Source organism: Pongo abelii, chromosome 7 (genome assembly GCF_028885655.2).
Source record: "Pongo abelii isolate AG06213 chromosome 7, NHGRI_mPonAbe1-v2.0_pri, whole genome shotgun sequence".
In the NCBI taxonomy this organism is placed as follows: Eukaryota; Metazoa; Chordata; class Mammalia; order Primates; family Hominidae; genus Pongo; species Pongo abelii.
In genome coordinates, this window is record NC_071992.2 from 80,937,694 (window position 1) to 80,965,692 (window position 27,999).

General features: G+C 41.9%; 1 pseudogene; it reads left to right on the top strand.

Moving 5' to 3' along the window:
- Window positions 1–21,096: 21,096 nt before the first annotated feature.
- LOC129060845 (transcription factor NF-E4-like) lies at window positions 21,097–25,183 on the top strand (annotated as a pseudogene).
- The last annotated feature ends 2,816 nt before the right edge of the window (window positions 25,184–27,999 follow it).

Genomic DNA, 27,999 nt, shown 5'->3' on the forward strand with positions numbered 1-27,999 from the left:
CTGTGGATTAATTAAGACATCAGGAAAAACCCCTGGCATCAGCCTCATTTTAATCCCTTGGAATCTTCCTTCTCATTCATTTTCTCCTCAGAGAGCACAAGAACTTTTTTCATGTTTTATAATTGTATAAATAATCAGTGATTGCCTTTATTATTCAGATATAACTGGAAATGAGTTGCTAGTCATGTGTCTGCTGATCTGAGGAAGTAAAATAATATTTAGAAGTGAAAAAAGTTACTACCATTAAAAACCTTTAACTACTACTATTAAAAACCTTCTTCAGCAGTACATTAATATTTCCTCAACATTAATTCTGGAATCTGAACATGCTTTAAGTGGTACTAAAAAGGCAGATCACAGGTCGAACCTTCAAAATAAATAACCATGTAATATTATTCTAAATGACACATTATAGTAATTTTCACAAGTCTGCTCTGACTTCATTAGTATACTACCTTGTGCTGTGAAATAAGTTTTAGTTTAAATAAAAATGATTCAGAGAGAAACCCAAATATAGGCTCTTGCTCCTTCTACAAACACTTTAGGCAAAGAAGTAAATGACAAATATTTACTAGACACTTATTACACGCAAAATTTCTACCAGGTGCTGTCCACACTACCTGCAAACACACACACACACACATATACACACACCTTGCTCAAGATACAATATAATTGGAGAGAGAAAATGTACTCCCATAAAAGATAATATTAACCAATAGGAAAAATATATTTGATTTTAAAAGTGATTATTAGCCGTAACTTCTGGCAGCAGAAAGTGAGGGCACTCAGTTCAGATGTAAACAAAATTCTTTTCACCTCTCTGTTTTAAGTCTGGCAATCAAAATTAGCCAAACCTAAGGAATTGGGCCAACGGCATCACCACAGAAAAGAAACAGAAATGCTCAGGAGCAACTGGTATTGGACCACTCAAAGTCTTCCCATGAGTGCACATCAGTAGTTTCTCTCCTAAAATCTCCTTATCAAATTAAAAACAAAACTGATTCCTGGCTATGAACTTTGCAGACTTGTTCCTCTGATACCCAGTACAGCCCAACCACAGAAACGAAGGAGTCGGGGAGACGACAGCAACGGGGCATCTAGGCCTGTTGTTCAGAGGGAACCGCAGGACCAGGCGAGCGCCGCGGGGCGCGCGGGAGCTGGGGGAGGAGAGGCGCGAACCCCGTACAGGTGTGTGTATGGGAAGGGGGACAGGTATGTTGCAAGGCGGGGGAGCACAGGTGTACTCTGGGGCCACAACTAAGGAATAAACAACCTCCAGACCGAAAAAGACGAGGGCGGTCATTCCTGAGGCTTAAACTGCTGGGCACAGAGGGTGACGAGCCTGGGGAGGGTCTGATGAGAGGATCCTGGAGCCCACCAGGGTGGGGTTTTGGGGAGGCTGGAGAACTGAGGGGGAACAGCCAGGAAGATTCAAAGAAAAGGCTCTCCAATCGAAAGGCCAGCCTAGAAATCCCCAGACAATGGACAATGCGCGGGCTGGGGGATGTCGCGGAGGTGAAGCTGGGTGGGCAGAGGGAAACAAAAGAGAGAAGCCCTCAAGTGTGGGCCTGGCGGCGGCGATTACCTGAGAGAGCTGCCGGGGATTGGGGCAGCCGAAGAGCGCGGAGCTTGAGCTGAAGCTGATGGCTCCTCGGCGGCTGAGGACGTGCTGGGGGACCGGCCTGTCCAGGGGCAGTACCGGCAGCTGGTAACATACTTCCATTGAATACGCCCGCCCTGCCTCCGCGCGGCGCCCGCCCTGCCGCGGCCGCCGGCCCCTGCACTGGGAGGGGGCCGCGGCTCGGGGGCTCCGGGCCGAGACGGGGGCAGGGCGGGCGGGGACCGACCCCGGGCCGGGAAGCCGCGCTCACGCCTCCCCAACTCCAGCCCTCCGCTCGGGCCGCCGGCGGGAAGGCTCTGCGGCGGCCGCGGCGCCAACTACCAGGACCGGCGCGCGCCTCGCTCCAGGAAAGGGGGGACGGGGTGCAAGCGGGGCCAGCACAGACAAAGTCGGAGAGGGAACCCCGCCGCCCTGGGGCTCCTCGGCCGAGAAGAGCAGGTAGCCGGACTGCAGAGTTCGAGCGGAGCACGGACGGAGCAATGTGGTGCAAGAAAAGACAGCTGGAGCCAGCGGCCAGACCGAGGGCGCGCGGGACTCGTGAGCAGCGACCAGCTCGGGCCGCCGCCGCCGCCGCCGCCGGAGTCCTGCCCCTCCCCTCCCCCGAAGCCTGACTTCACTCCGCCGCCGGCGCGAGCCCGGCGTAATTCACACTTTGCAGCCGCGGACCCTGCGCCAACCACGGCTGCCGCCACCGTGACGTCACGACGCCGCGCCGCAGGCCCAGCGCCCCGCGCCGCCGCAGCGCCCAGGGAGACTGGCAAGCGGCCGAGGGCGACAGTAGCCTTCCTTGTGTTCTGCACCCTGGAGCTCTGTCGGAGTCGCCTCCAGACAAACGTTTTCCCCCATCTATCTCATCCGCAGTTCCCTTCGCGCCCCGCCGTTACTCCCTCCCCTAGCTCCTCGCCAGCCAAGGCGCGTGCGCACGAGGCCCCACCGTTTCGGGGCATCCCCCTGAGCTCTAAATTCGTGCGTTCCAGCGCGCCTAGGCTATCGGATGTGCACATCCAGCGCTAGAGGCGCCGTTCCGGCCTGCCGACCCCAGAAACCCAAAGCATGCGGCGCACTCGCCGTCCTCAGCCCTGACCGCGGGGTCACTGCTGGCTTTTCCCTCCTTAAATTCCCATTCATGGGCTTCGCTAGAGACCGCTGCGGCAGTGACGTCAGCGGGCCGCGCGGGCACCGTCCTCCTGGCTACGTCACTGCCAGGCCCTCGGTGGGGCCGGGCTCGAGCGCTCCCCTGGCAGGTGCGGCCCCGGGGCCATCCCGAGCCCGAGGGGCGGAGAGGGGAGCCGAGAATTCGGAAGTGAGAAGGGGGCCCGGAGACAAAGGGAAAAAACCAAGATTGAGAAAAAAGTGAGAGTATGGGTGAAAAGAATGAGAAAGGATGGTACTGAGAAGACAAAGGAAAAAAGTAGACTGCATGCCCCTCTACCAAAGGTGTTGTTTGTTGACTCGATTTTTCGAAAGCGAGAAAAGATAAAGAGCTCTTGACCTGTTTTGTAAGCTGGATATGTAATTTGAGTGTTCGTTTTGTCACATTTCTCACTGAACGGTCAAAGCTTTCAGCATCAACTGATTGTTTCTAATGCATTCTAGCCTTTGGGATTTCAGCCTGAACAACCTCTCCCCTGCTGGCAAAATTATTGCTTTGGTTCAGTTCTTAGGGCACCCACCCTTCTACTGATTTGAGATGACTAGCCACTGACAAGGTGGAAGGCCTTTGAAAGCACTGCATAGCTTCCACTGATGATGAGATCACGTACCAAATGCACATAATCCGGTAAATGAGCAAAAGTAGACCTTTTATCATCTTCCCATGGCATCTGTTTCTTTTCTCTTGCTGAAACTTTATACCTCGTACGTGGATATTTTTCTACCTGTCTGCTTTCTACTATTAAAAGAACTATAACCTCCAACGTGGTCTTGTGGATTTTGCCTTCATTAGATGATGTAAGCTCCCCTTTAGCACAACTGATCCAACTCATCTTTGAAATCCAAATTACTCCCACAACTTCTAGTAGATGTATTGCGCATCTACTATATGCTTGAGATTATACTGAGCACGTTTTCCTAAGTTATCACGTTTACTTCTCACAAAAACCTCATGAGGTAATTATTAGTACCTCAGTTGAGAATAGGCTCATGGAAACACACTTGCCCTAGACCTTACACAGATAAGCGGCAAGAACTAACCTAAAATAATTTGAATTCTGTGTAAATCTAACCATCCAGGACGTGATATTGGTGTGATGTTACTGTGTGCCAAATAAAGTAACTATATTACATTTAATAACATCTAAGAGACTCAGGGTGATTAAATCATTTAATGACACTCAGAGTACTAAGTAGATAACTAAAAAATGCATCCGCCTTCAACATAGTTGGTTACTATTGTGCACCTGTGAACCAAGAACCATGACAGGCATTCTACTTACAGTGTTTAACTTTACCCAACACAGTAGCCACGTAAGTCAAGTAATTTTATCCTGATTCTACAGATGAGGAATCAGATTACAAGACCGTAAGTCATTTGTCCCAGTGAACTCTGGTCTATGATTTCAGAGCCATGCATTTTCCACCATACCACACAGTATCTCAAGACCAGAGTTTTTCAGCTGTTTACAGTGTTCTTTACAGCACATTAATCAGGTTATTCAGAGAAACACAACCCATAGGATGTACATATATAGAGAGGGAGAGAGTTATTTTAAGGAATTGGCTTATGTTTTTGTGAAGGCTGGCAAGTCTGAAATCTGTAGGGCAGGCCAGCAGGCTGGAAATTCAAGTAAGAGTTGAAATTGCAGTCTTGAGTCTGAAATCTGCACAGCAGAACCACAGGCTGAAAACTCACACAGGGTTTCTACATTGGAGTCTTGATGCAGACCTGAGTCATCTTCAGGAAACCTAAGTCTTTGCTCTTAATGCTTTCAACTCTTTGGATGAGGTCCACCCACTCCATGGAGAGTAATCTGCTTAAAACCAATGGATTATAAATGGTAGTCACACCCACAAATATCTTCATAGTAACATCTAGACTAGTATTTGACCAAATGACTGAACATCATAGTTTAGCCAAGTTGATACATAAAATTAACTATCACAGGGAGCAAAGGTTAAACTCAAATAAAGAAATGCTATTACTTTCTGCAACAAAAAGAAAAGTACCTAAGAAAAAAGTAACAAAAACTGCAAAATTCTTATAAAGGAGGCTTTTACATGGTTGAAATATAACAGCCAACTTGAATATTTAGAAAGTATTCACATGAAACACAAATATCTTCACATTATGCGCCCATTTAATCTTTCCAACATGTTTTCCTTCCCCAGACCTCCTTGTCACCAGTTTTCTAATGATGTTCCTTCCGAGGTCCAAACCATCTATCCAAGCAGTCAGATACTGCTCATGAATCAGTATAGACCTCCACATGTAGCTATTCCCCTTTCTGGACAAAATGAACAACCAGGTATGCAGCTCCAAGTTCTGCTGATTGGGAGTATTTCTGTTCACCGCCTCTGGAACCACCACAGAGAGGGGCCATCGTGTTGTAGCTGTCCACTGTCTGCACCATAAAATGCAGAACCATCTGTAAATCAGTTGCAAATATTTTTCTCAACAGGTTATAGGGGACCAGATGCCTTGGATGCCTTCTGGCTCCAAGGTTTCTGCTGAGAAATTAAATAATAATCTCATTGAGGATCCCATGTATATAAAGAATTACTTTTCTCTCATTGCTCTCAAAATTCTCATTGTCTTTTTTTTTCAACAGTGTGATAATGTCTTGGTCTGGGTCTTTTTGGGTTTGTCATACTTGAATTTGGCTGATCTAAGATATCTAAACATGATTTCTATAAATTCAGGGAGTGTTCTGCCATTGTTTCTTCTAATAATCTCTCTGCTTCTTTCCCTTTTCTCTTTCTGTAAATACCATAATGCATGCATTAGTCTGCTTGATGGTGTCACATATGTTCCTTAAACTCTGTTCACTTTTCTTTATTCCTTTTTATTTCTGTTTCTCAGAATTTGTAATTTCACATGTCCTATAGTCAAGTTCACTGATTCTTTCTTCTGCCTATTCAAGTCTGCTGGAGAACCCCTCCAATAGATTTTTCAACTTGGTTATTGTATTTTTCAGTTTCAGAATTTGGTTCCAGTTTATAATTTCTATCTCTTTGCCAATGATTAATTTTGTTTACATATTGTTTTCCTGATTCCACTTAGTTCTCTGTCCATATTTTTCCTTAGCTCTTTCAGCATATTAAGGACAGCTATTTTAAAGTATTTGTCTAGTAAGTCCAATGTCTGTGTTTTTTCAGGGAAGGTAACTGCTGCTTTATTTTCTTTTTTGAGAGGGACATGTTTTTCTGGGTTTTTGAAATATGTCTTGTGGGAGTTTTGTTGTTATTGTTGAAAATTGGGCAGTTGAGAAAACAGATACCTCCTCCAGTCTTTGCACACTGGCCCTGTGCCAGGGAAGTTTTTCACTAATTAGGTGGCCCATGGTTCTAAGCCTTAGGATCAGCTTAAGGAGAAAGCTTAAGACCTTACAAGTTCTTGTATGAGCATGCATCTTGCTTGGGCCATTGTGTGGCTTTTTAAATTTCTCTGTATACACAGCTGCTTTTTAATGTCTTATTTTCCAAATGAGTTTCTCCTTGAGGCCTTTGGTGGTCTATTATATATCTCTACCCATAATGTCTTACCCCAGGTGTCTACGGGCCAGTCTCCCTGCAACTTTCCCGAGCAGCAGCCACTGCTTCTCCCTGCTTGAGATCTGAGTTAGGCAAAACAGAGACCAGTCCTTCAGGCATTCCCTAGTACATTAGAGCATTACAAATAAAAGTCTGCTCTGCTCCTACTGATTTATAGTTTTGTTTGATACTGTTTTTATCTGGCTTTGGTGTCGGGTCAATATTTGCCTCATAAAATGAGCTGGAAAGGTTTCACTACAGTTCTATTTTTCTGAAAGTGTTGGTGTACAAATGTGGGATTACTTCTTCCACAGATATCTGATAGGGTTCACTGGTAAAACTATCTGGACCTGCACTTTTTATTGTGGGAAGATTTTAAATGACTAATTCAATTTATTTACCTGATGAATCTTATAAACTAAGCTCTATATAACCCCAAAAGTAGTCTCCAAGGTTATAGGCCAAAATGTTAGAAGTGGTGGGACTGCGGTTTTTCCTTTTCTTTTAAAATGTTATCCTAATCAATTATATTTGCCAAATTTTCTAAGATAAACCTATATTATTTTATAACAAAACTTATTCATAGCCTAGGCAACATGGTGAAACCCTGTCTCTACAAAGAAAATACAAAGATTAGCCAGGTGTGGTGGCATGTGCCTGGAGTTCCAGCTACTTGGGAGGCTGACGTGGCAGCATCACTTGAGTCCCAAAAGTTGAGGTTGCAGTGAGCTGTGATTGTGCCACTGCACTCCAGCTTGCGCAACAGAGCAATCCCCTGCCTCAAAAAAAAAAAAACCCAATTATTTATTAAATATATAAACTGTGAGTAAAAATAAAATGTCTATAATGTGATGATAAACACACAATACAATAAAAGAGTAATTGAAGAAAAAAATTTCACTTGAGGGTTAGTTCCCTAGACTATTTAGTGGTCCAACACTAATCAACAAGCACTTCTATAGTAGTACACTAATGAATAACCAGTCAGAAGATTTCTAGCTAAACACAGCAGATTGTATACATGTATTGGTCTGTTTCCTCCTCAAACTCTCCTAAATGACACTGAAAGAAGAAAATAAAGCATTAGTTCAGAACAAAGAGAAAAGAAGGAGAAAGAAAACTAGTAAGAAGTTCGTGTTTTGGAAACTGAAGGTGATGAGTAAGTTATACATGTCTTAGCAAAACAGAAAGCTAAACCCTGAACTCACAAGTGGAGAGGGCTACATCCAGCTGATATCTGCTGTGGAGACACAGGAAAGTATCAGAAATTAGAGACCCCACCCATCTTGCAAGGCAAGGATCCACGTGGACTGAAAAAGAAAAGATCAATTGAAGTTCTTTATAACAAGTGGTCAGAACCTCAGATCTCCTCTCCAAGGCTGTGCAGACAGGCAACTTGCTCTTCTTCACCTCAGCAGAAGATTGGATGGACTGACCCAAACAGGCTCTGGACTTGGATTCACCAGGCAGAGCTGAGGGTGAGGTGAGAGTACCATATGCAAAGAGGTGGCATAAGTGAGAATCTGCATACTTGGTGACAGCCAAGTTTATATCCTCCAGGCAAGAGCCTGGAAGATGCCTCTTTCAAAAAAATGGAAGTTTTGCTGGTGCTGTCAGTTGGGAGTCCTCCGACCAAATAAATGGGTCCACACATAATTCTAAAGTAAACCCCACCCATGCACAGGGAGCTTGTAAACAGCATCTCATTCTTAAACATGAAAGAACAATCAAGCATTAACAGAATTTTGAAAAATCCCATAGCATGAGAGATGATAGAAATGAACAGAAAAAAGAAACAAGGGGAAACAGAAACAATACAGAGAAATCCCTTCAAAAAAACCAATAATATTCGTAGAGAGATAAGAAATTATAAGGTATAAGGGCAGAATGATATGAAACAAAATAGTTCTTTTAAAATAAAACTATAATAGCAAAAAACTAAATATTTAATGAATGGGTTAGATGATAAAGCTAAATATATCTTCCCAAAAGTAAAACAAAAAATTAAAGATACAGATAATGTGAGAAAAGATATTAAAATTAAAGTCCCAGTCCAGGGGGCTAAATGTCCAAATAATAATGATTTCAGAAAGAGAGAATTGAGAAAATCATAGGGAGGAAACAATTTAAGAACATTTAGCAAAACCGGAAGGCACATTCCAGATGGAGATTGCCAAGTCTGTGCTTAGAATAACGGACAGAGAAAAGATAGACACCAAGGGACAGCGCTGTGAAATTTTAGAATAATGGGGACAAAATTAAGAACTTAAACATCTTCCAGGGAATATACGTAAAAACAGGCCACATACAAAGGACCATGAATCAGCATAGCAAAGACCATCTAAACAGCAAATTTGGAGCTAAAAGGTAATGAAAGCCTTCGAAATTCTGAAGAAACATGGTTTTCCATCTGGGAATCTGTATACCTGGCCATACTATCAATTTAGTGTGAAAGCAGAATAAAGATAATTTTCAGACATTGAAGAACTCCAGTATGTAGCTCCCACTGCACCTTTTCTCAGGAAGCTATTAGGTAATGTACTCTAGAAAGAGGAGGAAGGATACCACAAAAGGGAAATACGACAATCGAGCAAACGGGCGTCAACAGAGGAGAGAGGGGAAGGAAGTCCTAAGTGATAGTCCCTGAGTCACAGCACCAGAGAAGACCGAGACAGCAACAAGGCCACATGTGAGCAGGAGGATGGAAGCTCTGGGAAGAAAATGGAACTAATAAGTGACCTGTAGTAGCTAAACACAGTGAGAGAAGCTCTGGCAGAGAGTTTGGGAATACATTTATTATGACGACATAGAAAATTAAGCCTATAAACTTCAATTAATAACACTGAGAAAAGCTGTACAAGAAATTTAATCATCATACATTATATGGCTAGTTTATAAATAAGCTGTTCATTACATATTCACAACAATATAATCACTGAATATTGATTTACCAAAAATATGGTGTTATAGCTAAATATATTGAGAGGTGGAAGGGGATGAAAGGTGCGTGTCTCCTTGGGTGATATTAGAGAGCCAAATTTTCATCTTACACAGTAGAATATTAATAGATAACATAAAAAATTGAGATGTGAGATTATATATATATATTATATATATATATATATATATTTTTTTTTTGAGATGGAGTTTCGCTCTTGTTGCCCAGGCTGGTGTGCAACAGCATGGTCTCAGCTCACTGCAACCTCCACCTCCTGGGTTCAAGCAATTCTCCTGCCTCAGCCTCCCGAGTAGCTGGGACTACAGGCACCCGCCACCATGCCCTGCTAATGTTTTGTATTTTTAGTAGAGGCAGGGTTTCACCATGTTGGCCAGGCTGATCTTGAACTCCTGACCTCAGGTAATCTGCCCACCTCAGCCTCCCAAAGTGCCAGGATTACAGGTGTGAGCCACCATGCCTGGCTGACATGTGATTTAATAATATGAAACTAAATCCTTGTAACAAACAACTAAAAGCAGTATATATTCTTGCCATAGCAGAGCAAAAATTGATAGTGCATAGGGATGGGACAGGTTGCTGCTAGGTTTATTATGACATCATCAACGTTGAACTCTAAAAGCTGTGTACATGCATTATGCTTTTCATTCAAAAAACAAAAAAAAATCATATTATGTTGAGTTGTGTCCTGCAAAAGACATGAAGAAGTCCTAACTCCTGGTATGTGTCACCTTATTTGGAAATAGGGTCTTCGCAGATGCAACCATGTTAAGATAGGGTCATGCAGGATAAGGGTGGACCCTATATCCAATGATGGTGCCCTTATAAAAGGAGGGAGATTTGCATGCACTCATACATGCAGGGAAGAAAGTCATGTGAAAACAGAGATGGAGACTCAAGTGGTAACTGTACAAGCCATGGAACACCAAGGACTGCCAGTAACCACCAGAAGCTAGGAAAGAGGCATGATCAGATTCTCTTCTAGAGCATTCAGAGGGAGCCTGGCCCTGCCAACACCTCCATTTTAAACTTCTGACCTCCAGAACTGTGGGAGAATACATTTCTGTGGTTGTAATCTACCCAGTTGATGGTCATTTGTTACAGCAGCCTTGGGACACGAATATAATCATGTTAATTCTGTGTATCTGAATTGGAGCAGGAGATGTTTCACAAAGGGTCAATTCTTCTAAATTCATTTCTACACTTGAGGTTAAACAACACAATAACAACAACAGCTAATCAATTTAGTTTTTTTTTAAGGCACAGTAGCAAATCCATCTGTTTAATTAAGGGATGTGGGAGGACTAGCAATATGGAATCACAAATTTTAGTTGCTAGTTATAAATATTGAAGTGAATGCCTGTCTGAAGTTGACTTTCTGTTTTTAAAAACACCCCTCAGTTTCCCTGCTATCTCTGAAGAAGAATGTAAAGAACAAAGGGCCCTTTACCTCACACCCCGTACAATAACAACATAAAATATTGAATAGAATAAATCTTACTCAAAACAGAAAAGTCTTTTATAGTGAAGCTGAAAATCAATTACTAAACAATTTTTTGCACTAACAAATATCTCTGAACTTAATTATAATTTTTATATAAAATAGTGACAGATTTAAAGAAAGCACCTGTATTATTTACATTTTCTACACTCTTAATTCCAGTGCCCCCTCTGTCTAAATATCTGCTTAAAAGTAGTTTAAATAGGGCCAGGCGCAGTGGCTCATGCTTGTAATCCCAGCACTTTGGGAGGCCAAGGCGGGCGGATCACGAGGTCAGGAGATCAAGACCAGCATGGCCAACATGGTGAAACCCCGTCTCAACTTAAAAACAAAAAAAAATTAGCTGGGCATAGTGGCACACACCTGTAGTCCCAGCTACTCAGGAGGCTGAGGCAGGAGAATTGCTTGAACCCAGGAGGTGGAGGTTGCAGTAAGCCGAGATCATGCCACTGAACTCCAGCCTGGGCAATAAGAGCAAGACTCCATCTTAAAAAAAAAAAAGTAGTTTAAATAATGAAATATTTAAGATCTTAAGCCAATTGGTTATAGTTTATTTTAATGATGAGGTAGGAGGCAGGACTAAACTCTGGAGGTGGGGCTCAGACATGGGACCAAATTGAAGACTAGCTAAAATAGGGCTGGGGTGAAGCTGCATTCCATGAGACATGCCCACCAGTATGCCATGTTAGTTTACCATTGCCATGCCAGTGCTCAGAAGTTACTGCCCCTTTCCATGGCAATGACCTGATGACTTGTAAGTTATCATTCTTTTGCTAGAAATTTCTGCAAATCACACCCCTTAATTTGCATATAATTAAAAGTGGGTATAAATATGACTGCAAAACTGCCCTTGAGCTGCTTCTCTGAGCACACTGCCTACAGGGTGGCCCTGCTCTGCAAAGACCAGTACCTCTGCTTCTGTATACTGCCACTTCACTAACAGTTGCTGTTTAACACCACTGGCTTACCCTTGTATTCTTTCCTGGGTGAAGCCAAGAACCCTCCTAGGCTAAGTCCCAATTTTGAGGCTCACCTGTCTTGCATCAATGGGTTGAATTATGGATGCCCCACCACCCCGCCAAAAAATATATATGTTGAGATCCTAACCTCCAGTTCCTCAGAATGTGAACTTATTTGGAAAAAGGGTCATTGCAGATGTAATTAGTTAAATTAAGATAAGATCACAGGATTAGGATGCACTATGAAGATGTCCTTATAAGAAGACAATGATGACCAGGGGTGGTGGCTCATGCCTGTCATCACAGCACTTTGGGAGGCCTGGGGGGGCAGATCGCTTGAGGTCAGGAGTTTGAGACCAGCCTGACCAAAATGGAGAAACCCCATCTCTACTAAAAATACAAAATTACCTGGACGTGGTGGTGCATGCCTGCAATCTCAGCTACTCAGGAGGCTGAGGCAGGAGAATCACTTGAACCTGCAAGGCGGAGGTTGCGGTGAGCCAAGATCGTGCCATTGCACTCCAGCCTGGGCAATAAGAGCGAAATCCCATCTCCAAAAAAAAAAAAGAGACAATGATGTGAAGACAGCATAATCCCCTAACCATTATGACAGATGTCCTCATGAGAAGACAGCAATGTGAAGGCATAGACACAGGAAGAATGCCACGTGAAGATGACACCAGAGGCTGGATTGATGCATCTACGAGTCAAGGATGGCAAGTATTGTCTGCCATCACCAGAAGCAAGGAGAGAGGCATGGAACAGATTCTCCCTCAGAGGTGCTGGCAAGAATCAACCCTGTTGACACCTTGATTTTGGACTTCTGACCTCTATAACTGTGAGATCATAAATTTCTCTTGTTTTAAACCAACTTTGTGGTACTCTGTTGCAGAAGCTCTAGGGAATTAATACACAGGGTTTTAATCAAAATTTTTGAAAAGTCTTTAATTTTTTTAAAATTTCAAATCAATTTTTCATTCATTTGTTTATTCACCAAATATTTATTGAATGACTACTATCTGTTAGGCACTCTGGTAGGCACTAGAGATGAGATAGAGACTGGCCCCTGCCCTAATGATGTTAAAATTTTAATGGAGAAGAGTGGAAATAAACAAATAAATACAGTCATGCATTACTTAATGACAGGAATACATTCTCAGAAGTGTCCTTAGATGATTTTGTCATTGTGCGACTGTCATAGGTTAGTATAACTAACCTAGAAAGTATAGCCTACCACATGCCTAGGCTACGTGGGATACCCCATTGCAACTAGGCTCCAAACCTGTAAAGCATATTATACTGAATACTGTCGGCAATTGTAACACAATGGTATTTATGTATCTAAATATATCTAAACATAAAAAAGTTAAAGTAAAAATATTGCATTAAAGATTTTTAAAATGATGCTCCTGTATGGGACACTTATCACAAATAAAGCTTGCAGACTGGAAGTTGCTCTGGGTGAGTCAGTGAGTGAGTGGTGAGTGAATGTGAAGGCCTAGAACATTACTGTACACTACTGTAGACTTTATAAATACTGTACACATAGGCTACACTCAATTTATTTAAAAAATTATTTCTTCAATAATAAATTAAACTTAGCTCACTGTAACTCTTTTGCTTTATAGACATAAAGTTTTAAAAATGTCTTGACTCTTTCATAATAACTATCAGCTTAAAACATACATTATGTAGCTATACAAAAATATTCTTTCTTTATATTTATTCTACAAAGCTTTTTCCTATTAAAACATATGTATATTTTTAACTTTTTATAGTTTTTTGTTAAAATCTAAGACACAAACACACACATTAGCCTAGGCCTACCCAGGGTTGGGATTATCAACATCACTGTCTTCCACCTCCACATCTTGTCCCACTGGAAGGTCTTCAGGGGCAATAATACTAATGGAGCTATTATCATCTAAGATAAAAATGCCTTCTTCTGGAACACCTCCTCACCTCCCGAAGGACTGGCCTGAGGCTGTTTCACAGCTGACTTTTTTTTAAATAAGTACAAGAAATATACTCTAAAATAATGGTGAAAAGTGGAGTATAGCAAATACATAGAGCAGTAACATAGTCATTTATGTAAATATAATTGTGTGTGGTGTACTTTAATACGACTGGCAGCACAGTAGGTTTGTTTACACTGGCGTCATCGTAAACACATGAGTAATGTGTTGCACTATGACGTCCAGACGGCTACAACATCACCAGGAGACAGAAATTTTTCAGGTCCATTAAATCTTACAGGACCACTATGGTGTATGTGGTTCATTGCTGGCTGGAACGTGGTTATGCAGCACATGACTGTGCATGACATGACATAATATGACATAACAAGCTAGTGTTAGGTGCCATGAAGAAAAATAAAACAGGGAAGTGTATTAGAAAGTGGGATACAGAGGTCAGAGAAGCCTGCTTTAAGAAGATGGCATTGGGCTGGGCGCAGTGGCTCACACTGTAATCACCAGCACTTTAAGAGGCCGAGGCCAAGGCCAGTGGATCGCTTGAGCCCAGGAGTTTTAGGCAACATGGTGAAACCTCATCTTTATGAAAAGTACAGAAATCAGCTGGTTGTGGTGGCACGCCTGGTGGACCCAGCTACTCCAGGGGATAAGGTGGGAGGATCAATTTGGGCCCAAGTCAAACTCATAGAAACAGAAAGTGGAATAGAGTTACTAGAGGTTAGAGAAAGAGACAAATAGGAGTTAGTGTTTAATGGGTATAAAGTTTCCATATGGAGTGATGAAAAAGTGCTGGAAATAGTGGTGAAGGTTGCACAACACTGTGATTGTACTTAATGCTATTGAATTGAACACTTCTAAAGAACTGAAATGGTAAATTTTATGTTAAGAATATTTTACCACAGACCATTCCCCTGGCCCACCCCAGGAGATGTAGAAAGGATAGGGCCAAATATGTTCTTTGAGAGTTCACTTCTTTGGCCCACCACTCTTATCTGAGCTCTGGAATGAGACCCCCGTGGAGGCAGGTCACCACGCTGGCTTGGAAGGCACAGCCCCTCCAGTCTCCCAGTGCTCACATTCTCACGGCATGACCATGCTTTTCCTTTGCTACAGGTGCCAGAGACTGTGATACGTCTCATCACCGTTCCTATCATACTTTCTCCCTCTACTGTTTTTCCAGAAAGCCTTGAAAAAGCTTTTCAAATATTCCGACACTTACTTTCTCTTTTTATTTCAAATATTTTGAGTTGACCAAGAAAAAAGGAGTCATTCACCAAGTCGAAGTTTGTTCACTTATTATTTTCCTTGACACTTTCTATACGTGGATTCTTTAATTCAGATTGAGCCTATTGTAAGGGACATGAATGTTACCAATCGTGCCTATACACTTTGTTGGCAACAATATGTCTTGAAACGCAACTCTTGGTGTCTGTTTCCTTGATTAAAGCAATCTATCCAACCCCAGCAGACAAAATAAAATAATTGCAATGTACCTGCTGGCAATTATGATAAACCACACAGACTACAAGCCTCTCTGCAAGTAAAACTGTAGTACACACAAGGGAACAGATAAGCCATAAGGCAAACAAAAAATAATACAATTTAAATGAAAGGAATACTTTACAAGTAGATTTTTTTTACATAAAATATCTAAAAAACATTCTGAAACAAAGCCACAAGAGACAAATTACTTTTACTATAGACAAGTTCCAGTCACATAAAAGAGATAACTGGAAGAATTATTTTTCATAACCTATGAAGTGTTTCACCTGCCAAAGAATCCTCAGTTGACCCTCCTTCACTCCATCAGTGAGATCACACTGTTCAGACCTATAATAAATGTAGCAGTGATGAAAGTTCACGAAGAAACAGAAATAAAAAGTTTGCACATGCATGAATAAAATTTGACCCAGTTTAAACATCACATCCTTAGTGAAGCCTTTCCTGAACTCCTCAGCTGGAAGAAATCTCTCTCTTATGAAGTCCTATAGGACCATCTGTACTTCTCTTAAGGTGCCTTCCTTTCTGCATATTGTATTATATTTCTTCGTATACATATTTAGATCTCTCTGGACTCCTAAATTCAGATGTTCTCCAAAGACCAGTGCTGGAGCCCCTTGTTTTGTCAGTCTACATTACATCCACACACACACAGAGACACACACATATCCCCCCACCATGAGCATCCTCCCCGCTGCTTCACAATCTCTTACCTCTGTGAACATGACTCCAAAATCTCTGTTCTTTCTCCCAAAGTTCAGTCGCTAATTTCTGACTGCCTGCTAGATTTCTGTACCACAATGCCCCTTTAAATCTCAAACTCACTAAGTCTACAATGAAAATGATCACCCTCCCTGCCCAACTTTCTTCCTCTGATCTCCTTGTGTTAATGACAACAATACCATCCTGTTCAGTTGGGTGCAAAACTCCCCAACCATCCTCACTGCCCACATCCAATCAGTTACAAAGACTTGCCAACTTCATTTCTGTAACATTATTGTAATTTGAACCCTTTCTACTTAACCTATCTCTCTCTGCCCCATACTTCAACTACTACTGCATCTTGTCTATCACTGTATCCACAGTATCTAGAACAGTACTTTATCTAGAGTGGAAAATCAATAAATACAAAATAAAATAATGAATGGATGAATGAATAAATTTCCCACCTCAATGCCTTTTCTCAGGCAATTCTCTTATCTTGGAATGCTCTTGTACCATATTGCCAGTATTTGCAGTATTCTTAAACATACAGCTCAAACGCTTGCCCTCTATGAGGTTTTCTCACAGAGACAAATTTCATGTGTCTGTATTCGTCAAGGTTGTTGGTTGCAAACAATAGTAGCCAACTCCGATAATTTTGAAGAAAAGAAGAGCAAAAATGATTTATTGAATAAATGTGGTGGAGACTCACAAAATAGATGGCTAAAAAGCAGGCGGGGTTATCTGTAGGCCAGACAAAAGCATCTGGCAAGGATGCCACAACCCTTATTGTCACCACATCCCACTGCTGCTGCTAGGTCTAGGAACCAATACGATCTCTTCTTCCTGTCCTTCATCTTTCACCACTTGCTTAAGATTCGAAGTCCAGGGTGGGTACATACATTTGCTAATCCTAAGTTAAGTGCCCACAGTCAAAACGGTAGGGTTCAAGGACATGGAATATCTGACTCCTTGACTTTCGTAGTAGATGGCAAAACTCTGCCTCTCCCAAAGACCCATACAATGGGAGAGTCCCTACATTTATAAAATAATTCAGTTACTGGGAAGCCAAAATAAAGCAACAAATATCCACTGCCCTCCAGCACACATGTCTCCACTCTTCTGCAAGATTGTAAGTCCCGTGAAGGCAGAATTTGTCTGATGCATTTTTGTATTCACTGAAGTTCCTAGAAAAGCACCTTGCACTTCTCCTAGTTGAGACAGTTCCTTTCTGATTACTTCATCATATCCATCTCATCAAAAAATTTCTAGTTTAAGCTACTCCATGCCACTTGAAATTTTTCAGATTCTCAAAATTTTGGTTGTTTTTGTTTTGCTTTGTTTTGAGATGGAGACTTGCTCTGTCGCCAGGCTGGAGTGCAGTGGTACGATCTCGGCTCACTCCAACCTCCACTTCCTGTGTTTAAGCAATTCTCCTGCTTCAGCCTCCTGAGTAGCTGGGACTACAGGCGCCCGCAACCACACCCAGCTAATTTTTGTATTTTTAGTAGAGATGGGGTTTCACCATGTTGGCCAGGCTTATCTCAAACTCCTGACCTCAAGTGATCTGCCCACCTTGGCCTCCCAAAGTACTGGGATTACAAGTGTGAGCCACGGTGCCCGGCCTTGGCCATTACTTTTATGGCAAAAACCACAGTTACTTTTGCACCAACCTACTATTTGTCACATAAGAAAATGAATGATGCTCCTTGTAAGCAAACAAGCCACAGTGTTTTACATACTTTAGTTTTCTCACTTACTTTTGACCAGTTTGTTAGCTGTTTATTGCTGTAGCACTTAATACAACTACGAACACATTTAAAACTAATAAAGCACTCAAATTCTGTTATTGAAAGGTAAATCTTCAGTTCCCCCACTTAACCATACACCTTTATTTTCTGTTCTCAGTTCCTGAGGCTAAGAAACTCTACTTTATAATTTTTCTCAATCAAATTTCCATTTAATTACTCAAAATAGCTAAGAATAAAAACATCAATCTATTTCTTAAGCTATACTGTGCCTCCTTTAACTTCTCACTTCTTGTTAGAAGCATTTCTTTCTTCTTGCTGAAAGTTCATGCACCGCGTTGCTCCTTTAAACCTCAAACTCACTAAGTCTAAAATGGAAATGGTTTTTTATCATATCTATTTTGTTTGAAAGTTTTTTAGTTTAAGCTACTCCATGGCACCTTCAAATTTTCAGACTGATCGCATTTCGGATGTCTGCTTTACATTTTTGTCTTCTCTAACACCTCCTATGATCTTTATGGGCAGCAACCATTTCCTGGGTTCACTGAGTACCCAATACACAAATAATATTTGTCAAACAAACTGATTAATAAGAAATGAGAAGTAGTACAGCTTAAGAAATTACAGGGATGCAAAGGATTATAAATCATGCTGTTCTAAAGACACATGCACACGTATGTTTATTGCGGCACTATTCACAATAGCAAACACTTGGAACCAACCCAAATGTCCATCAATGATAAACTGGATTAAGAAAATGTGGCACATGTACACCATGGAATACTATACAGACATAAAAGAAGGATGAGTTCATGTCCTTTGTAGGGACATGGATGAAGTTGGAAACCATCATTCTCAGCAAACTATCGCAAGGACAAAAAACCAAACACCACATGTTCTCACTCATAGGTGGGAATTGAACAATGAGAACACTTGGACACAGAAAGGGGAACATCACACACCGGGGCCTGTCGTGGGGTGGGGGGAGGGGGGAGGGATAGCATTAGGAGATATACCTAATATAAATGATGAGTTAATGGATGCAGCACACCAACATGGCACATGTATACATATGTAACAAACCTGCACGTTGTGCACATGTACCCTAGAACTGAAAGTATAATAATAATAAAAAAAGAAATTACAGGCATGTCTGACTCAAGCACATAAATGGTAGCAATAATATTCATACTATCATTATTAATACAATGTGGTTCATGGGTTCTCAAAGTGTGGTTCATAGACTCTAGGGTGTCCTAGAGACTCTTTCAGAGGGTCTACAAGATCAAAACTCTTTCCTAAGAATACAAAGGCATTATTTGCCCTTTACGCTGTGTTGACATTTGCAATGATGGTATGAAAGAAAGGGTAAAACTGCTGGTTCTTAGCACAGAGCCAACTGTGCTACTAGTCATTTCATTCTTCACTGCTATGTACTCACATTTCAAAAATGCCAGTTTTAGCTTACAAATGTCCTTGAAGTAAAGATTATTAGTTTTATGATATGTCAACCCTTGAGTCCACATCTTCTTAATATTCTGTGGGATGAAATGAGAAGTGTGTGTACAGCACTTATGCTGCTCAATGCTTGTCTCAAGGAAAACACTTGTGCCATTGTTTGTACTGGGAACTGAAGCAGCTGCTTTTTTCATGAAATATCATTTTACCTGAAACAATGACTGACAGACAAATTAGGGTTATTAAGAGTTTGGTATTTGACAGACATTTTCTCTAAAAGGGATACAACTTTACCTCAAGGTAAACAACTGACAGGATTTGTCATCAATGACAAAGCCCAAACTTTCAAGTGAATATTAGAATTTTTGAAAATATTATCTACCACCATGAGTTTAATTCTTAATGTATTTCTGATGAGATCAATGGTGATTTTAATGAATATAATGTTTTTATATTGTGTAATAAAATATGCCAACATTTGGAAAATCTGCATAACAAAATGAAACAATATTTTTTAAATGATGAATGTATAATTTGCAAAAGTATGCAATGACAAAAAGATACATTTAGAACTCAAGAGAGCCCAGTGGATTTTAATGCAACAGAATAAGAAAAAAACATTTGTAATAAAGTTTCAGATTTTACATTGTAACAAACCTGTAAGAAACTACCATTTGTCAAGTTTGGGTGTTGTATCAAAGAATATCCACAATTATATGAAAAGCCTATTAAAATACTACCCCCTTTTCCAACTGCGTATGTAAGTAAGATTAGATTTTCTTCACATAAGTCAACCAAAACAATATATTGCAACAATTTGAATACAGAAACAGATATGTACATTTAGCTGTCTTCTCTTAAATCAGATATTAAGGGTATTTGCAAAAATGTAAAACATTGCAACTCCTTTCACTATTTTTTTTGTTCTGTTTTGGAAAATACAGTTCTTTTTTTTTTTTTACAGAAGTGTTATTTATGTTAACATGTAGTAGATTTATTATAGTTATTTTTAAATAAATATTCTAAAAATTTAAATTTCTAATATGATAAATATTGATAGATATAACTCACATAAACGAGAGCTCTTTGAGATCCACAATATTTTTTTGTTATTCAATAATGACCTTTTTATTACTCTTAAAAACTAATAGACTTTGTTTTTTTAGAGCACTTTTAGATGTATAGAAAAATTAAGCAGGAAGTAGAGTTTCCATAAAACTCCTCATTCCTACACACACACACACACACCCCAATGCTGTCCCCCAACAATTTCCTGTATTATTAACATGTTGCATTAATGTAGTATGTTTGTTATAATTGATGAACCAATACTGCTACAATATTATTAACCAAAGTCCACACTTTACATTAAGGTTCACTCTTTCTATCAAAACCCATTCTATGGGTTTTGACAAATATATAATGACATGTGGCCGCCATTATAATATTATACAGACTAGCTTTACTGCCCTAAACATTTCCTGTCTTCTACTTACTCATTCTTCCCTCCCTCCCCTTGAACTCCTGGCAACCACTGGTCCTTTTACTGTCTTATCTAGTTTTGCCTTCTCTAGAATGTCATGTTGGAATCATATAGTATCATATAGTAATCATTTAGTCTTTTCAGATTGGCTTCTTTTGCTTAGCAATATGCATTTAAGGTTTCTCCCTGTTTTTTTTTTTTCTCTAGCTTAATGACTCATTTCTTTTTAGCAATGAATTATATGCCATTGTATGAATGTTTCATGTTTGTTTATTCATTCACCTATTGATGGACATCTTGGGTGATTTCAAGTTTTGGCAATTATGAATAAAGCTGCTATAAACATTCATGTGCAGGTTTTTTGTGGACATATGTTTTCAACTCATTGGGGTAAATTCCAAGGAGCACCATTGTTGGATTGGATTGTAAGAGTGTGTTTAGTTTTTAAGAAATTGCCAAATTGTCTGCCAAAGTGGCTGTACCATTTTGCATTTCCATTCACAATGAATGAAAGTTCTTGTTGCTTCACAATCTTGTCAGCATTTGGTGTTGTCAGTGTTCTGGAGTTTAGCCACTCTAACAGGTATGTAATGGTATCTCATTGTTGTTTTAATTTGCAATTTCCTTATGACATATTATATGGAATATCTTTTCATATGCTTATTTGCCATCTGTATATTTTGTTTGATGAGGTGTGCAGGCCTTTTGCCCATTTGTAATTGGGTTCTTTGTTTTCTTATTGTTGAGTTTTAAGAGTTCTTATATATTTTTTGGATATCAATCCTATATCAGAATGTGTTTTATAAAGATTTTCTGCCAGTCTGTGGCTTGTCTTTTCATTCTCTGAACATTGGCTTTTTACAGAGCAGAAGGTTTTTTTCATTTTGAAGAAGTCCAACTTACCTTTTTTTCTTTCATTAACCATGCATTTGGTGTTGTGTCTAAAAAGTGATTACCAGCTCAAATTAACTTAGATTTTCTTCTTTGTTATCTTCTAGGAATTTTATAATTTTGCATTTTACATTTAGGTCTACAATCAATGTTAATTTTTATGAAGGATGTCTAGATGCTTTTTTTTTTTTTTTTTGCATGTGGATGTCCTGTTCTAGCATCATTTGCTGAAAAGACTATCTTTTCTCCATTGTATTGCCTTTGCTCTTTTGTCAAAGATCAGTTGACTATATTTGTATGAGTCTATTTCCAGACTCTATATTCTGTTCCACTGATGTGTTTGTCTGTTCTTTTAACAATACCATACAGTCTTGATTATTGTAGCTTTGTAGTAAGTCTTAACATCTGGTAGTGTCAGTTCTCTGACTTTATTTTTCTTCTTTAGTGTATTGGCTATTTTGTCTTTTGTCTTTCTCTATCAAACATCTTAAAATAAGTTTGTTGATGTTCACAAACTAAACTTGCTGAGCTTTTTAGTAGAATTGCATTGAGGCTATAGATCAAGTTGGGAAGAAACGATATTTTAACAATATTGAGTCTTCTTCCATGCACATGGAATATCTCTCCATTTATCTAGGTCTTTTTGGACTTCTTATCCACGTTTCATAGTTTTTGTCACATAAATCTTGAACATATTTTATTTAGATTTATACCAAAGTATTTTGTTGTTTTTGGTGCTAATATAAATGGTATTGTGTTATTAATTTCAAATTCCAATTGTACATTACTAATAATTGAACATAACCTTTTAATTTGACTTTTATTTCTTCTTCTGTAGAATTTCTTCTTTTCCTCTTAAATAATTTTTTAAGCTCTTTTTTTCTTTCTTGAGATAAGAGTCGTTAAGATGATTATGGCGAATCATCACCTTTAACCTTAAATTCCAGCAAAGCAATGAAGATTGGTATGCTGTAGATGCTGCCTTTCAAAATGGAACCTTCTAGAACTGGCATAGCAAAATTCTCAAGAGCAATTCCCTTTCTACCCATGGAAGTTCATTCCAACTGCTGATTTGCCAGACCCAGGTTTTAGTGGCCTTCTAAAAGATTCTCCCCGGAGCCTGAAAGCTTAAGGGAATGAATAACTCTTCCCTCCTCAGGCCCAGTCCCAAGGCACAAGGCCACTTGTACCAGCAGTGTGCATCAGTAAGATAGTAGAAGCAGGAAGAGAGCTGGCCAGAAGACACATACCCCTGAAGATCGAGGGAGAGGCCATCTGAGTACTATGTAGCAGTCACATCAGACTGGGACACTTCCTGTTTACAGAGGACTATAAAACCCCTGCCCCATCCTCATTTGGGGCTGATGCCATTTCAGGTCTCAGCCCATCTTCACCCGGGCACTTATTAAAACAGCGTGTTGCTCCACACCCCCTCGTGTTGTCTGTTGGTGCGCTCTCAGGGTTCAAACCAATACAAGAGCCTTTCATCTGGTGCCGAAACTCAGTAGCGGCTTTGGTCCATGTCCCCCAGGGACCTACCCCTTCACCCAGGAGAGCAGGCCATAGCAGCCAGACAAAGGAAGCTCTGCAGCCTCCAGCTGGCCTCTCTGTGCATGCACATCGGTCACTGATATCACCTACTGGTTTCTCTGGTCCAAAAATCCAACATTGGTCCAAGAAGACTCCAGAGTGTGCCAGGCACTCGCTGATCATCTGTCTTAGGGGGACGCCTCTAAGCCATTTGATCCCGTTCCAGCAACGAAAAAGGCAGCAGTGATAATCGCTCCTTTTATTGTCTCCCTCTGGCTGTCCAGGACAGCCTCCTTTTTCCTGTTCTCTGGAGCCTACCCCCACTATGGGAAATTCCCGGTCTTCTATTCCAAAGGACAGCTCCCTAGGCTGCCTCATAAAAACCTGCAAACCGTAGGCCTCAGGCAAGATATCCACCCTAAGCACCTTGTCTTTTTTTGCAATTCAGTCTGGCCACAGTACGAATTAGATAACGGGTCCAAATGGTCCGCAGATGGAACATTCAACTTTACAATTTTAACTGACTTAAGCAATTATTGTTGACGACTGGAGAAATGGGGAGAAATTCCTTATGTCCAGGCCTTTTTGCACTTAGATCACAACCTGACCTCTGCAATTATTGCTCACCTATTCAAATCCTTCTCCATTCTCGCTGCGCAGATCGCCTTTCTCCTCCTCATCCCACCTCTTTTTCCTCATTAGATCCAGTAGACTGCTCTCCACCTCTCCCAGCCCCTACCTCTCCCTCTCAACCATCTTTTTCAATCCCTCAAGCCTCCTCTTTATCTTCTCAGCTGTGATCTTCTCAGCCACCATCTTCCCAGCCGCCATCTTCCCAGTAAGCAGTATTCACCTTTCCTACACTGTCCCCTCTTCAGGACAAATTCTAGTATTGCCTGTACCCATTCTCCTCCCCCACTGCCCTCTCCTGAGGCTTGTAAACCCATCCTGCCACCTTACGCCCCATCTATCCTCCACTGCCTGTTAACTCAACCCCTCTTCCCCCTTCAAACCCACAGCAGGAACCACTTCCATGTTCTTCCTTCTCTCCTGCCCATACTCGCTCAGGCGCCATCTTTGGCCCATGCCCCACCCTTACTTCAGCATCTGTGCTAGAGTGCCCCCTTCAGGAAGTAGCAGGAACTGACGGTATCGTTAGCGTTCATGTTCCCTTCTCCCTCACTGATTTCTCTCAAATTAACAAAAGACTTGGTTCATTTCCAGAAGACCCTACCTTTTATATTACAGTTTCAATACCTCACCCAGTCTTACGAACTAACTTGGCATGACCTCTACGTTATCCTCTCTTCCACACTCACCCCAGAAGACCAGGACTGTATCTGGACCCTAGCTCAGGCACATGCTGATACAATTCATCACCAAGCTCCTGCCCAGCCTACTGGTGCAGAGGTAGTCCCTAACCAGGACCCCCATTGGGATTATCAAGACGGGGCCCCTGGACACCACCATCAAGGCCACATGATTGTATGTGTCCATGCAGGACTCAAAAAGGGTGCCCTAAAGCAGTCAACTATGAAAAACTTTCAGAAATCACCCAAGGTCCCAACGAGAACCCAGCCCTTTTTCTCTCTCATTTAACTGAAGCCATGAGAAAGTAAACCAACCTAGAGCCAGCCAGCCCAGAAGGAACCACTACCTTAAACCTTTGGTTCATCTCCCAATCCCTTCCCAATATTCGGCGCAAGCTTCAGAAGCTTGACGACTGCCCTCAAACTCCACAATGAGACCTTCTTAATTTGGCCTTCAAAGTCTTCAACAATCATGATGAAGAAAGCAAAAGGCAAAAACAGGCAGAGTTTCAAATGCTTGCCTCCGCCATCAGGGGCCCTGCAGGCCCACAGGGCTGCAGCTCCACACAGAAGCCTCCTAGACATCCACCTCCACCTGGCACCTATTTCAAGTGCGGCAATGAAGGCCACTGGTCCAGACAATGCCCAAACCCAGGTAAGCCCACCAGGCCGTGCCCCCTCTACAGAAGACCCCACTGGAAATCAGACTGTGGGTGGCCCCCACAAGGATCGCCCCCATCCCTTCCTAAGCCAGCCAAATCCTCCTACTCAGATCTCATCAGCCTTGCCACTGAAGACTGACGGTGCCCTGGAACGGACACCCCGGCAACTACCATCTCTTCCTCTGAGCCAAGGGTAACCCTGATGGTGGCAGGTAGGCCAGTGTGTCTTTTAAAATTAATACCCCGGCAACCTACTCTGCTTTACCTAATTTTTCAGGACCCACCCAGTCCTCCCAAATCTCTGTTGTGGGAGTTGATGGACAAGTCTCCAAACTCTGAGCCCATCCTCCACTCTTCTGCTCCCTGCACACCTTTCCTTCACTCACTCTTTCTTAGTCCTGCCCTCCTGCCCAACTTTGCTCCTAGGCAGAGACGTTCTTTCAAAACTCCACACTGTTCTCCATTTCCACGTTCTCCATGGTACCCAACGCATCAACCCAGACCTCTCCAGGGCTTCCAACTTTCTTCTATTCCTCCAACTTCCCACCTTGAAACATGGAACCTTTCCTTATCCCCCATCCATAGTTAACCCTGCTGTTTGCGATACTTCCACACCCTCAGTCACAAAACACCACACCTCCGTCCGCATTACCCTTAAAGAGCCCACCCAGTTCCTATCACAGAAGCAGTATCCCATCCCCCAAGCAACTCTCATAGGCCTAAATCCTATCATTTCTCACCTCCTCACCAGTCACCTACTCTACCTAACAGACTCCCCTTTTAACACACCAATTCTATCTGTCAAAAAGCCAGATGGAACTTATCACTTAGTCCAGGACCTCAGGCTCATTGACCAAGCTGTACTCCCAGTATGTCCAGTAGTTCCTAACCCATATATTTTACTTTCCACAATTCCCTCCAATACCACCCATTTGTCTGTTCTAAACTTAAAGGATGTTTTTTTTCATAATTCCTTTACACCCTGATTCCCAAAACCTCTTTGCCTTTACATGGGAAAACCCTGACACCCACCTTTCATGTCACCTTACCTGGTGCATACTACCTCAAGGTTTTAGAGACAGCCCCCATCTTTTCAGACAGGCCCTTGCTCATGACCTCTGTACCTTATCCCTGAAACAGTCCACTCTCCTTCAATATGTTGATGATCTGCTCCTGTGTAGCCCCTTTCAAAGAGACTGCAATGCCCTTACTATCTCTCTTTTAAACTTCTTGGCAGAACGGGGGTATTGGGTCTCCCCTAAGAAAGGCACAAATATGCACCCCCTCAGTCACCTATCTAGGCCTAGCTCTTACCCCACAAACCTGAGGGCTCACAACTGACCACATGTCTCTCCTCCAATCCCTCCCATCTCTGCAAGACTAAGCAAGAAATTCTCTCCTTTCTAGGACTGGTGGGATATTTTAGGCTCTGGGTCCCCTCCTTCACTCTACTTGTGAAACCATTATATCAAGCCGCCAAAGGCCCTCTCCATGAGCCTTCAAACCCTGCACAGCCTATTACCCAACCTTTCCATCTACTCCAGAAGGCTGTCACCTCAGCCCCCATTCTCACTCTCCTAGACCTCACCAAACCTTTCTTGCCTTATACTGACGAATGGCGTGGAGTTGCACTAGGTGTTCTAACACAGTCTAAGGGACCCACCCTCCAGGTTATGGCCTACCTCTCCAAACAGCTTGAAGCTACAGTTCTCGGATGGCCTGCCTGCCTCTGAGCATTGGTGGCTGCTGCTGTCCTCACCCTTGAAAGCCTAAAACCATCTCTCCATGCCAACCTAGCAGTTTATTCAACCCATAACATCAAGGACATGCTAGCTCACTGCAGTGTACTAAGTCTCATCTCTGCCCCACAGCTCCTCCAACTGTGTGCTCTACTCACAGAAACTCCCCATATCACCATGCTAACCAGTTCCTGTCTAAACCCGGCCATGCTCTTACCTGAAGCTACAACCACCCAAGACCCTACACACTTCTGTGTGAACACTGTTCAAACCTTTCTTATCATTTTCCAAACCTAACAGATTAACCCCTTCCATATGCCTCCTTTACTTGGTTTGTAGATGGCAGCTCCTTCCTACATCAAGGATGCTGGCATGCTGGCTATACTATAGTGTCACCCCCATGCACACTATTGAAGCCAATCTTCTCCTCCTAGGCACCACCTCCCAAAAAGCTGAACTTATCACCCTCACTTGAGCTCTCACTCTAGCAGCCGGACAACAGATCAACATATATTCAAATTCTCATTATGCTTTCCACATAGTGCACTCACACTCATCCATCTGGAAAGAAAGAGGTTCCCTAACTGCAAAAACACTCCTGTCATAAATGGTTCTCTCATCAGCAAACTCCTTCAAGCTGCCAGGCTCCCACAGAAAGTTGCCATCATTCATTGCAGGGGCCACCAAACCCCAGACAATCCTATATCAGCTGGAAATGCACTAGCAGATCAGGAAGCCAAACAAGTAGCCCTACAACCCATGCAAAGCCAGTTTCTGTCCCTGTCCTTGTTCTTGCCTCTTTACTCCTCAGAAAAAAAGGAGGACTTCTGAGCCCCAAGCCTTCCAAAGCAAAGACCATGGTATGTCAAGGAAGGGCACTTTGTTCTTCCTCACTCTCAAACAATCCCTATTCTCCAAAGTCTCCACAACTCTTTTCATGTTGGTTACAAACCTCTCTTACAACTTCTCCACCCTATTTTCACTTGTCCTCACCTTTCCAGCCGTGTTCGAGAAATCACCCAGTCCTGCTCTATCTGCCATTCAGTGTCACCCCAGGGCTCCCTCTGGCCACGGCCTTTTCCTACCCACCAAGCCCGGGGCTAGGTACCTGGGCAAGATTGGCAAGTAGACTTCACTCACATCCTGCCCAATAAACGGCTCCGCTGATCTTCTAGTCTTTGTCTGTACTTTCTCTGGGTGGTAGAAGTGTTCCCAACAACATCAGAAGGTGCAAATGTCGTCAAACAAACTCTCACCATGCATATACTTCCCTG